Genomic DNA, 14,246 nt, shown 5'->3' with positions numbered 1-14,246 from the left:
ACACATCAACAAAAAGAAACAAAAAAAAAATGGTATTGAAAAGAGAAATTAAAATTTAGAGGAAAGTAAAAAACAAACAACATTGTTTTGTTCCGAGATGATGAGGTAAATTGCAGCCCTTCCCAAGTCTAGGCCACATCCTTGACATTAAGACCCTGGGCATTAGATGGGTGCCTTTCCCATCTCTCGCTGTGTGTGTAAGCATCCTGCATTCTCAGAGAAGCCGTCCAAGCATCTGTATCAAGCACGGGGGTCATGGGGAGTACACCAAAATCGTATGTTTTGAGGTCTGTTTTGTAGTCTCCTGTAAAGCACTCTGCTCTTACACAGAGTGAAAGAAGGGAATGGACGCTCTCTTCGTGAAATCTCCAAACATAGCCACTTAATCGAAATCTTACTCACTAATGTCCAAGTTACTAGGTAGGGTTCTCAAATTGTTAGCAAGATGAACAAACTGGCTAGATTTAGATTACGAAAGGCACCTGGAGGTTAGATAAGGCATGGAAGAGCCAAGACAGACAAAGAGGCTGACTACCAGGAAATGCTATCCGCGGTCTCATGGGTAGGACCAGGCCAGAATGTCCACCTAGGACAAAGGAGAATGTTTTAGTAAAGATCTGAATCCGAAAGAGCAAGCATGCTCTTCAACGAGCTTGCAGCCGCCCTGCATTTAGGACTGCAAGAGTCCACTGCAGCCTCACCCTAAAGGAAACGGAAGCCCTGAAGAGAAAAAGTACAGAGCGGAGGGGAAATGGGGGGAGGGTGTTCATCTACACGTACCAAGGCTTCCTTCAAAAATTGCTTAACAAACTACCTAGCTGTGGATCACAAATTCCTAAGAATATAATTTAAGACTACTGTAATTAGTAATTGGCCATGCAGAGCCAAAAGGTCTATCTTCCCGACGCTCGCAAGACTTAACCTGTTTTGTTTTTTTCTTCTGAAGGTTTCTTATATTTCTTTTTTATTACATTTTACTGATTCTCTGTGTGTGTGTGTGTGTGCGCGCGCGCGCATTTGGACATTGTGTGTGTGTGTGTGTGTGTGCGTGTGCGTGCGTGTGTTTGGACATGGCATACAACACAAGTAGAGGCCAGGGGAAAAGGAATGGTAGTTAGTTCTCCTGTTGCACTGTGTGAACGTGGTAATCGAATTCCCATCATTGGGGTTGGCAGCAAGCACCTTTATCTGCTGAGCTATTTTAACAGACCCATTCCTAATTACCTATTAAAAGTAACATTCTCATTTTGAAAACATCCTAAAAAAATCTTTAAAAAAAAAAAAAAGTAGGCACCAGAGACTTAGCAATGTTTAGTTCAGTGCTTAGCAGTGATTGCTGCTCTTACCGAAGGCCCATTACCCAGGTCAGGCCAGGCAGCCAAAACTTACCTGTAACTCCAGTTTCTGGGGGATCATGTTGTCTTCGACAGGCACCTGTATTCAGGTGCACATATCCACACACGGGCACACACATACATTCATAACTTAAAACAATTAAAAAAATAATCATTAAGACCATAAGAAGAAGGGACATGGCTGGAGAAATGGCTCAAGCCATAAGGAGCACGCTGTACAAGCCAAAGGCCCTGAGCTCAATCCCCAGCATCTACACCAAGAAGGCTGCCATGAGCAATCTGATTGCTGCAGAGGCAGAGACAGGAGGATCCCTATGACTGGATGGCTAACCAACTTGACCCAATAGGTATACTCCAGACTAAGGGAGTAGGTCTCAAGAAACAGTCAGAAAGCCTGGCGGAAGACACCCGATGTCACCCTCTGTCCCGCTCACATGTACACATATATACACTTATGTGCATATGCACATGCACACACATACACATATAAACACATGAATAAATAAAAAGAATATACTTTCAAAATACTTAATAAATGTTTAAGGCTGCTATTGCTCATGACAATGAGGACCAGAAGGAGGAAGTGACAGTAACAACAGTGACAGTAAGCAGCATCTGCTTGTCATGGACCAACCATATGAGGTAGAGGATATCTTATCATCTCCATTTCACAGACAGGGAGGAGAATGAACACATTGTTCATGGTCCAATAACCAAAGCAGGACCAAACCCACCTCTGACTGCAGAGTACTAACTCGACAAAGAGTATGAAAACACCCCCTCCTCCAAAGGACCACAAACATCACAGCTACACCACCGAACTGCAAAGTCCTCGAAACAGCCTTATCATCTCTAACTCCAATGCTATCGAGTCCTGTCATGTTCCAGGAAATGGCTCAAGGCTGCAGCGATATGAACGATATAGGAAAATGAGGACCATCCTCATCTTCTGATATTTTCTTCACTAGGGCCACCACTATATCAAAATCCCAAGGCAGCCAGGCTTCATGCGCCAAAACTTGATCACCCCAAAGCAAATCCTCCAATCAGTTTTTATAGATAATGTTTTAAACATTCCAAAAAGATCTCTCTCCAATTTCTTTGTAAAACTATACTTTACTCTCAAAATGAACATTAAAAACTCGTTTGTCATAAAGTTAGAAATAACTTAAAATAGAAAGTAAATCAAAATTGCTTTTCAACTTTAACCAAAGTGGTCACGGTCATAATTACTATAATAAAAATGACAGAAAAAAAACTAAATTTGTCAAAAACATAATTGATGATGAAAACAATCGTAAAATTGTGGCATATTTCACCCTGGCTACCACAGCCTCCTGATGAAAGTGCAGCCCTATAATCCCTCAGAGTGAATTCTCTAAATTAAAATACTTCATGCAGAACAGAAATTAAACAATGAATCAAAGAACACTGCTGTACAGAGGTACGCTTATAAATACACCTGCGAAGGAGAAACAATTACATTTTCCCATGCAAAAACCAACTCAACCGTAATGTTTCACAGAACTGGTATTTTTGCTATTGCTTTGAACTTGGAAGTTCACTTCCTATAACTCACTTAGGACCCCAGTGTGACTGGTGGAAAGGTAATCAGCCCCACCAGACTGGAAGGTTGTCTCCGTGATACAAAACCAGCTCTTCCACTCAACCACACGACTGCCTTCCGTGATAAATTTCATCCGGCCCAACTGAAATGCCTATCTGCGTTTTATTCTAAATGCTTTCTTTGGCCCGCTGGTTTTATTTAAATATTGACCAGATATTTAAAAGTGCATTCTTCTTCCATCTAGCATTAATCTTGGTAAACCTAGCTCTATTGAAATGTCTTAGGCGCTGAAAAGAAAGCAAAAGTCAGCAAGCACACAATTGCATTTGGCCACCCTCAGCACATCATTCTATTTCCTCCCGCTCTCTGCTAACTATTGCTCAGCACTTTTGCCTGTGAGGGGAGACGAGCAGGTGGTTAAGGAAGTTGTCCTGTCAGCTGGATCTTTAATCCAAGTGTTTAAATCTCCGAATAAAGGGAAAATCAATGTGGTAAAGGCAATGTTTGTCAAGGCCTCGTAACAAATACACTTACCTTTACAGACTGTTCTCGGTGGATTTTCCCTTCTTTGCTGAGCTTCAAAGCTACGGAGAGATAAAAATGAAAGATTGAGATGCTTGAGAGCAAAACACCAAATGTTCCTTTTCCGCGTTTCTCAACAGAATTTCCATGGGCTGTGGTCTGTGGTGCTAGCTAAATACGCCATCGATGAAACTTGTGCCTCACACCTGCCCAAGAGGCCAACCAGAGACGCAGACAGCCACGGTTTTAACATGGCCCAGTGTTCCATGTGTCAAGATTTAATTTCTATCACGAGGTATGAAAAGAATAAAAACTTAATCTGAATCTAGTTAGAGGAAAGGACATCAAGAGATCAGTAGGCGCGAATAGGTTACTAGGGTTAAAGGCTTCAGGATTGAATTCTGGATCCTGATGGCTTTTATAAAGAGAAGGAAAGAGACCAGACAGTCATGACAAGAGGCATGTGTGTGTGTGTCCACATCTGTGTGTGTGTATATGTGTGTGTATGTGTGAAAGAGACCAGCCGGGCCGTGGTGGCGCACGCCTTTAATCTCAGCACTCAGGAGGCAGAGGCAGGCGGATCTTTGTGGGTTCGAAGCCAGCCTGGTCTACAAGAGCTAGTTCCAGGACAGGCTCCAAAGCTACAGAGAAACCCTGTCTTGAAATACCAAAAAAAAAATAAAAATAAAAAAAAGAAAGAGACCAGACAGTCACAACAACAGGCATGTGTGTGTCCACATCTATGTGTGTCTACATGTGTGTGAATATGTGTGTGTACATGTGAAAGAGATCAGACAGTCATGACAAGAGACGTGTGTGTATATATGTGTGTGTCCATGTCTGTGTGTGTCTATGTGTATGTGTGTGTATGTGTGAAAAAGATCAGACAGTCACAAGAGCCATATGTGTATGTGTGTATGTCTCTACGTGTGTGTATCTATGTGTGTATATGTGTATGTGTGTACGTATGTGCATGTGTGAAGATCAGACAGTCATGACAAGAGACGTGTGTGTACATGCATGTATGTATGTACATGTGTGTATGTATGAAAGAGATCAGACAGTCATGACAAGAGACGTGTGTGTGTATCTATGTGTGTGTCCATGTCTGTGTGTGCCTATGTGTATGTGTGTATGTGTGAAAGAAATCAGACAGTCACGACAAGAGACATGTGTGTATATGTGTATGTGTCTACGTGTGTGTGTCTACGTGTGTGTATATGTGTATGTGTGTGTACATGTGTGCATGTGTGAAAAGATCAGACAGTCACAACAAAAGACTGTGTGTGTCTATATGTGTGTGTGTCTACGTGTGTATGTATGTGTTTCTGTCTTCCTAAAGGAGAATGATCTGTGAAGACAATGCACACATTGATATATATGGACACATACACCTATACTCCCTTTCTCTTGGTATGTGATAATCTGCCAGCCTTGGTGTTCTGCCACAAAACACCATGGCTAGATGGAGTCCTTTGTGCTTTCACCTTCAGAAACATAATCCAAATAAACCTCTTAGATTTTTATAATGCCCCTTTTGCTGTGGTGTATCATCAGCAAAAAGGAAACAGGCTGATAGAGAAACAAACTGAAAACAGCACACAGTTGGTCATATCTGCATCATCCAGACTTGGCCACATCTACAGTTCAACCTTGCAGGATGTACGCACCTCATCAGTGAATGGCGCATGAACCGTGGAGTGACAAGATGTATTAAACATCAGGATGGCACATGCAACTTGACCAAACACTCACATTCCTGGTCTGGTTTGGACCCTTTTCCTACTGTGATTTCCACCTCCCATGGGAACTTTGAGTTCTGGAAGGTTGTTCCATTCCTAGAAGGCACGTGGGCCAGAAGCTCAGCTCAGTGCTGTTGTCCCGTAAGAGAGAGGGCGGCAGCTGCTGCCCACGCAAGCACAGTCACACCCTCTCTCCAGGAAGAGTGCAGCTTCCTTTTAGGAGAAACTCACAAGAGAGCAGAAGATACAACTTGGTATTTCAGATCAAACCTCTACTTGTTAACTTCCCCACTTACCCAAATATACTATATGCTTGCCACATCCTAATCAATGAGATCTGTGAAAACACTTGCAAAATGCCAGCTGTTGAAAAATAATGACAACTTATGGTTTGGGTAGGCTGATTCTATAACATCCAACATCACTCACATAGTCCATGAAATTATTGTAATTTGCCTCTTCTCATATCTTGGCTAGGTTCTCATTCATCCTAACATTGTAATAGTTGAGAAATACAAAGCTTTTTTTTTTCTTTTCAATATTTTGAGTGATGGCTTTAAGTCTTACAGGACTATTTCCCTCCATGTTCCTTAACTCCACCAAAGAATAGGCTATATTCACAGGCAATGCTATAAACCTTAGAATACTAATGCCGGCCCCTTCATGGAAAAGCATAAAAAAATTTTCTCAAACCCCTTTTAGCTCCATGCAACAGCAGGGTTGGGAAAAGCATAATTTGGTAATGAATAAATGAAATTGTATAACATTTCCTTTGTGAAATGTGAGAAATTTATAGCCTGAACCCCTTTTCATTGAAAATACATAGAAATGCTAAGCAAAATAAAGAATTACAAGTGGCAAGGAGAAAGACCAACATGGAAAAACAATGCATATCAATTTTCTAGAACAAAAGCCATGAGCCCTCATAAAAAGCACACCGAAATCATATGATAAATACTAGAAAATCCTAACTTAGATACATCCAAATGAAACTACAGAACATCAGAGACAGAATGGCAGCCCTAAATTCAATAAAAAGTACACCTACAAAAAACAGGTTACCCGCCCATAAAATGAAAGCAAGGTAGTGATGGTGTAACATGTTCAAAGTGCTGAGAATGAAAAAGATCAGTAAACTACACTCATACCAACTCTATCATTCAAAAATGGTATAGAAATAAGGACTTTATTCAGATTTAAAAAAAAAAAGATTGCTATCCATATACAGTAGTTTGCTTTCACTGAAAAAAATCAAGGTGAACCTGAATCCATAGAAATTTGTCTCAGAGGGAAAGGATAATGAGTAAAAAGCAATGGTGACCAGAGAAAGTCCACTGAACTGTTATTATCAATGATGAATATTAATCAAAATCAGATTGTAAAGAAAGTAATAATCATAATTCTGGTTGTAAAGAAAAGGGAAATTGATGTGGGATTGCCCTCTATATGCTGTGAATACCATTAGTTAATAAAGAAACTGAATTGTCCTGATAGGGTAGATAAGTGGGGAAAACTAAACTGAATGCTGGGAGAAAAGGAAGCTAAGTTAGGGAGAAGCCATGGAGTTGCCACCAGAGACAGACACGCTGAAACTTTGCTGGTAGGCCACGACATCGTGGTGATGCACAGATTAATGAAAATGGGTTAAAATAAGGTGTTAGAGTTAGAAAATAAGAAGCTAGAGCTAATGGGCCAAACAGTGTTTTAAATAATACAGTTTCTGTGTGATTATTTTGGGTCTGAGCTACCAAGCAACCAGAATGATCAAGGGGCCTCCTTACAACAGGAAATACCAGTGATGATGTCTTAGTCAGAGTCATTGTTGCTGAGATGAAAGACTGTGACCAAAAAAGCATACACTTCCACACCAGTGTTCATCATCAAAGGAAGTCAGGACAGGAACTCAGGCCTGGCATGAACCTGAAGACAGGAGCTGATGCAGAGGCCACGGAGGGTGCTGCTTACTGGCTTGCTCCCTGTGTCTTGCTTCCTATGGCTTGCTCAGCCTGCTCTCTCACAGAACCCAGGACCTCTTTCTTACTGCCAGTCCAGGGACAACACCACCCACAGTGGGCTAGGCCCTCTCCATCAGTCAATATTTAGGAAAATGGCCCACAGCAGAATCCTATGAGGCATTTTCTCAATTAAGGTTCCCTCCTTTCAAACGATGCAAGCCTGTGTCAAGTTAACATCAAACTGGCCAGCTCAGAGGATAACAACTGCTGCTTAGTGTTTGGATAAATGCAGCTGAGAAGTTTATCCCAAGCACATGGAATGTGGTAAGAGAGAGAAGGGTTAGAGGAAGTCAGAGTGTTCACGATACATGTCAACATGTGTGAGTCCTCTGAAGTTAGCTAGCCGTTCCTTAGCCACATAACCACAGACTTGTGCGGTCACACTCACACCCGTACAGAAACTGTCCAAGAACACCATGGATAAAAACAGCATGGCAAAACATGGGAAACAACCCGAATATCAAAGCAGTACAATAAAATGTTCACAGATTCTTCACATCAAATAACATACTAACCGGAAGAGCTGATGGATCCGTCATCAGCATTAACAAGGATGGGGGAAAGCAAGGCATAGACTGTCTTCCATAATATCATTCTCTCATACATCCCAAAAGGACAAAATAAATACCAGGTTGTTTGGGAATATAACATAAGTAAAGAAAAGCTAAAAATGAAAGCAAAGAAAGGTCTTACACACATGTTAGGGTCCCTGTCTTGGAGTATTGGTAGGTATATGAGGAAAAACATGGGGGTTCCGAGTATGGGTTACTTCTGGTGTGAGGGAAGGTAATTAGATGATCATTTTTCCATATTCCATTTTCTTCCATATATTTAAACATTTTCATAAAAATCTACATGTCAAAAACCATATATATATATATATATATATATATATATATATATATCACCTGGTCTCCTTTGTCCTTTTGTTGTTTTCCTGAGAAGGGGGCCTCACTATATGACCCAGAACTGGCCCCCAACTCCCAGTACTTCTTTCTCAATCTCCTGAGTGGAAGGACTAAAGTTTGCCAGATGTACAGGCAAGATTCCAAAGGCGTGTGTCCCAAGACAGAAGCAGGCAGAAGTTACCATTTTTAGGACAGAGGATCAAAAGTCACACAATATTATTAGCAATGTCACAAACCTCACCTGACAAAGACATGCACCTCCAGAGGGTGTCATACTGTAAGATCACGTGGGCTGTGTATCTGTGCAGGGGCAAACATGCTTGGGGAACATACTGGTCCTCAACATTCAGTAGCAAACCAGTGACTGCTCTCTTCTCAGCAGGCAAAGAACAACCTGAACTGATCCTTGAGCCTCCACAAAGGAAGGAGAAAACCAACCAATGCCTACAGTTCAGCCTCTGACATCCACATGCATGTTGGGATGCACGTGAACCTACAGACAAAGCCACACATTATACATTAGCACATAAATAAGCAAAAGCTTTCTCAAGAAATAAGTGTTAAACTCAGTCTTCACTGCATCTTCCCTTCAGAGACTAGTGGTGGGAGACTGTCTTAAACAGCTTTGGTGTCCCATGTAACGTTCTGGGATGGATATGCAAGCTATTATGTTCTGTGTGCTTATATTCTCTGCCGTTAATCAGATGCTAAGTTATTTAAAACCTACACCTGTCATTGTTCAAACCCGCTTGCCTTATGCTTTGTAAGCCTGAGATTTTATCACAACATCCATAGTTACTCATTAAAACATGTGCTGAACACTCAAATGCAAGTGCATCCTATGTATAACTTTTATAACATTTTTAGTGCCTGAAAATGTGTGTGTGTGTGTGTGTGTGTGTGTGTGTGTGTGTGTGTGTTTGTATGTGTGCATGTGTGTGTGTGTGCATGTCATCCCATAGGGGAACAAGTCAGGACCCAGAAGGTCTTATTCCTGTGCCAAAAATGTCAATCTAGACAAAAGTTGGAAATCGCCAGGCAAAATTAGCCTTCCCTTTCCTTTGGCTCCGTCCAAGGACCTACACTTGCATGGCCTGGCAAACGTTCTCCTCTGCAGCTGCAAAGCTGTTCCACTCCCCACTCTCCCGAAGCCAAACTCAGCACACTCGTTTCTAAAGCAGACAGTGCCTACATCCTTCAGATGACCTTCTGCAAGACATAAATTAGATTTAAATGGATCCAAATAGGATTGGGCTTCAGCTGCTCCTCAAAGAAATAAACAGGGAGCCAAAACCGAACAGGCCAATGAGAAACTGATTTATCTTGGTGTTTTCTCGCAGCTTGACAAACCCCAAGCCCCTTGAACCGTGACCCACCCCCAGATCTCTTACAAACTGATCTGAACTAGAAGAAACTGCCGTTCCGAGGCTGGGTACAGCCTTCCCAAGCACACAGGTGGGCTTTGACTGCGGCTCTGCTTCTTGCACTTGAAAGCTATTTCTAAGGACCATCCAGGTGCGCCCTACATGCAGAGGGAACACTCAGAACTCGGGCGTCTGAGTCTGCTGTCACATTCTGCAGCCCTCACCCGACTTAACTGCCATGTTGAGGGATTGGCTATTGACCTTTAAGTCTGTAACAATTATCTCCACAGCTCGGGAAGAGGCTGTGCGTTCAGGTACAACAGTGAAGACACGGAATAAATTCAGTGCTCATTTTCATTTTTATGCTGCATTCACTGAGCTGTTACTGCAGACAAATTACTGCGACAGTCTTTCAGATGATAGCCAATTTCGACGAAGAGAAGATGCTTAAACCACTTTCTAAAACCTTTCTCAATGTATCGGCAAAAAGAAGGCGGTGGGGAAACAGGCCTGGGTAAACCACCTGATGATAAATGAATAGTTTTAAATCCATGGAGTTATTGAAGAATCTGCATAGCGATTTAAACACTCGCGAGAAATAGCAGCAAGACCCCAAACCCTGACACATTCTCCAATATACTCTTGGAAATCGTATTTTAATGTATATGTATATATTCTATATGAGCTATTCTGAGACTTTGTGAAACTTGAGTTTACTTGGGATTCAGAGTAACCTTACCTCTGCGATTTAGCTTATGTTGTAAAAGTAAGCAGAAGTCCTTCAAAAATCTGTAACTACAATGATGATCTGATCAGTGCTGCATCTACATCTTCTATAAGCATCTAGCAAGCAACAGGCACTCAGCGAAGCTTGCTTAACACAAGAGTACATTTTCACTGTTACTAGTACACAGGAGTACCTCCTCGCTCTTACTAGAATACATAGATTGAAATTCTAAAGCCATGGTTACTTTGGGGATTTGCTCTTTGTTTTCATTTGTTCCTTACGTTCTTTTTCTTTGAATTTCTGTTTCACCAAAAGGAAGCTCTCTCTGCTCAATCCTGCCTTCCACGGCCTGCAGCATTTTCACGAGCACCCGTGCAGACACACACTGCACACCCCCACCACGCCTGGTCAAGATGGTTGTATTTGATAGGCATTGCAAAGGTAAACTCACCAAGCAGCCTGAGATCTGAAAGCTATTACGTGACATCTGAGGAACAGAATACCAAGCGGTCAATAATGACCACCTCAAAATCTACAGTATTCCAGACAAATCGGATTCAGTGAAATCTCAGGGAGTATGACCTGAGCTGGGGAGGTGCCCTGAAAATGAGGGGTCAATGAATTTGTCTGACCACCCAGACAGGACTAGAACATATGGGACTAATCTCAGAAGGAGACAATGTGACAATGTGGCATTTGCTCAGGGATGCCCTAACATGCCCCCAGCATGTTTTCTCGGGATGGGATGACATTTCAAGTCAAACAGATCTGCTCCCAACAGCCCCAGCCCTCCCCGAAACTTTACTGAGAAAAAGAAGTTCATCTGTAGGAAAAACTGAGGTTTTGTTTTTGTTTTTTTTGTTTTTTTTGGTATGCTAATCCAGACTTAAAACCGTTCACTTTCTAAGATGCTGAAGCAGATACACAGCAGAGCCTCATTTGTTCCCTTCCTGGCATTCCTTAAACTGCAGTCTAAAAACTCGCTCTCATTCGAACACATTCTTCCTCCTGGATTCCCATATTGGATACTTTTCAGGACATATTGAAATTAATTAGAAAGCAGTGTTACCAAGAGGCAGAGAGAGTGGCTGTCGGTGTGCTGTGGTCTCACCAAGCCCCAGCTTCCCAGAGAGGCTATCCACGTGACATGTGAGTCAGTCTAAGGATCAACGGCCACTGCTCTACTCTTCCTAAAGTCACCTTTCCTGCCCGGAAGAGACAGGAGATGCTGAGGATGCTGGCTCCCCATTATGTTTCCACCCTTGCCAACTCTAACCTCCATGTGACTTGGGAACTCGCCCTTAAGCAAAGACCAAGAAGAGGGAGCCAACACCTCCCAGACTGACAAAGCCCTGGGGTAAGGGTGGTGCCCAGTCTATGTGTACCCCCACTGAATCTGCTCCCACCCAGAAACCATAATGCCTGTTCTGCCAGACCCTGCTCTGCTTCAAGACCAGAAAACAGTCTGTGCATCTCCTGGCTCCTGGCCAAGGGCTCAAATGACCCAGCGACGTCACTGGAAAAGGGAGTCTGGCTGTGCCCTCCTCTGAACTCTCCATCTGGAAGGTTCTCTGGCCTCCTTCCCTCTCATTTTTAATCTGACAGACACTGCTGGACAGGGACACTCAAAGCAGACCAAAGTTCATCTTCCCGTCTCTACTTCTCAGCCTGGATAATCACAGGGGCAGAATGAGGTTGGCATGGAGCAGGATGCCAGGAACTAAATGAGGATCCCTGACCACTGGACCACATCAGAGCTGCCTTCCAAAGTCTTAATTAGCCCTTCTCTGCCTGGCACTCCCATGTGCCTCTGGAACCCATTGAGGTGGCGGGCTAAGGTGCCATGCTCGCAGCAAGCATTCAACAAAATACTTGTTGGGGATGGCAATCAAAGCCTGCTGGCTCATGACTTGGCAAAAACATCATTTTGGAAGTCTGGGCACCGGCAGCAAGATTTCTGCTCCCCGTTCTGAAGTAGGCAATTCTACCAGCTTTATTCTGGGTGATAGTCAGCCTCTAGCTCAATTTGGAAGTAAAATGATTTTAACAAACAGAGGCAGACTTGACAGACAGGCTGCTGAGCCTGGGGACCAAAACATGGGATGAAAAGCAGAAGAGGGGAAGGATATTGAGCAGAAGAGAGGGAAATGGTATTCAGACAAAGACAGAGCAAAGGGCAATGAGGATGAAGTCAAGGAAAGGGAATGGGACAAACTATCTTTGGAATTTTGATGCCAAGACAGACTCAGTGGCAGCAGTGAACAGATTCATTTGAGAGTTTTCAAAAGACAATGAGTCTTAATTCTGTCCTGTTTTGCAACTCTTGAGCTCCAGTGACACACTGAAATTTGCTATTTTTCTAAGAGGACATTGATAAATACAATGGAAACTCTGAATACATTTTCCCCTCTGCATTCATTATCTCTGGCCCTTATCCACGGGCCTATTGCAGACTAAATTGGATTTTGGATCACTGGTACTAAGGCACTGCAATTAATTAACAATAGAAACATAATATTTATATCCAGGCCTAACAACATCTGACATTTAAACTATTCCGCCAGTCGGGAAAATTCCATTCGACAAATTTTCATTTTAATGAACATGGCAGGCCACAGTTTACTTGATAGGCCAAGATGCAGAAGCAAGTTGATTTCTTGGCGTGTGTTTCCAAAGACTGGTCATGCCACAGGAGAAAGAAGATGAGCAATTGTCAAAATTACAAGCGGCCTGGTCCCCAGTCCTACCCAGACATGCCACCCTTGTGACTCTTCTAAAAAGGCCCTGGACAAGGCTGTCCTCATTTCCTACATGTGCTCAAGATTAAGTCCCCTTATGCCACCCCGTATGAACCTCTGGCTAATGGTTCTATCGTTGAGCTACTGATATTTTCTTGGGGGCACTAAAAATCCCTTAGTCCTTCCTAATTAAAAAGTGATAAACGGTTTTCAAGGCATGCAATAATGTGCAAAATACACGAGAGTTGGATCTGACACAGCTTTTTCAGTTGGCACAAAGCGGCCTTCCGTATTTTGCCAGATGGTGTATCTCAGTAAGTCCTCGATTTCTGACTCAAGTGAGAGGCACTGTCACCATGATGCTGACGCAGAGATGGTCTTAAATGCTATCTTGTTTTGCATTACGCTAACACCATGGACCCAACATTTATTCCTGCTGGAACCTTCACAGATTAAAGAAGCTTTCGTTCTCCTGTGATTCATCAGTCAAGCTAACAAAAGATGGCACAGATGAGAACGTTCCACCTTATAGGAGCCATATAAAGTATCTGGTCCCCAAGGCCCACCACGGAGCAAGGGCATCTCAATGTCAAGGCCAAGGTCAGCAGAGCTCACAGCCCAAAGTTCTCTTGTTCTTGCATGGCTACAGGGCTAAAGGAAATGGGTGAAAGTGGTGTGGATTTACCCAAAGCCATTACCACTACTCCCAAAACATGCATGTAAAGAAAACAAAGATGAAAAATTTAATCACACCATTACAATACGGAGAGATGCTTCACAGACATGGAAGCAAAGTATAAAACTAACAGTGGTCTAAAGGATCCCTTCCTAATGGAAGTGCAATATATTTCTAGCTCAGGTAGCTAAAATACCCAATATCTAAGTTTTAAATGTCACTGTAGATGAAGTAAAATAAAAATGTGTTTTATAAGTAATACTTCTTTGGAATATGAACTTGGCTCATGAGCTACACCATTAGCACCTGAAATATCCACCTTCGTGGTGGCGATCCACCCTCAGGCTATGTATGTGGTCACGTGTGAAATAGGAACTATGCTCCATGTCACGTTTAGATATGGCCAAGACACCAGAATATTAATTTCTGTAAAGATGAAAGCGTTCCTTTTATGTGACCTAATTTAGAATCAGTGAAATACTGTTCAGACCAACAAAATTTTGAATAGAAACAAGCACAAACATGGTCTGCTGTGTGCGCTGCGGAGCCCTCCTAAATTCACGACCAAGGTCTGAGCATTTAAACGGAAGTGTAGGGAGAAAGCCTGGTCCCTCTCCCTCCTCAGCTGTGAG

General features: G+C 42.6%; 1 protein-coding gene across 3 annotated transcripts in view; it reads right to left on the bottom strand.

Moving 5' to 3' along the window:
• Fhit (fragile histidine triad diadenosine triphosphatase) overlaps positions 1 to 14,246 on the bottom strand; it is a 1,425,825-nt gene that overhangs the window by 1,387,553 nt on the left and 24,026 nt on the right. For all 3 annotated transcript variants that reach the window (XM_041662668.1, XM_041662665.1, XM_041662664.1), the window contains exon 2: positions 3,457 to 3,506. The gene's annotated coding sequence lies outside the window, so the exon portion shown is untranslated. The remainder of the gene's footprint in view (positions 1 to 3,456; positions 3,507 to 14,246) is intronic.

The sequence above is a fragment of the Microtus oregoni genome, unplaced genomic scaffold (genome assembly GCF_018167655.1).
Source record: "Microtus oregoni isolate MIOR12 unplaced genomic scaffold, Mior012 000013F_ref0000133, whole genome shotgun sequence".
Taxonomy (NCBI): domain Eukaryota; kingdom Metazoa; phylum Chordata; class Mammalia; order Rodentia; family Cricetidae; genus Microtus; species Microtus oregoni.
The sequence above is the reverse complement of the archived record's forward strand: the minus strand, read 5'-3'. Positions and strand labels throughout refer to the sequence as shown.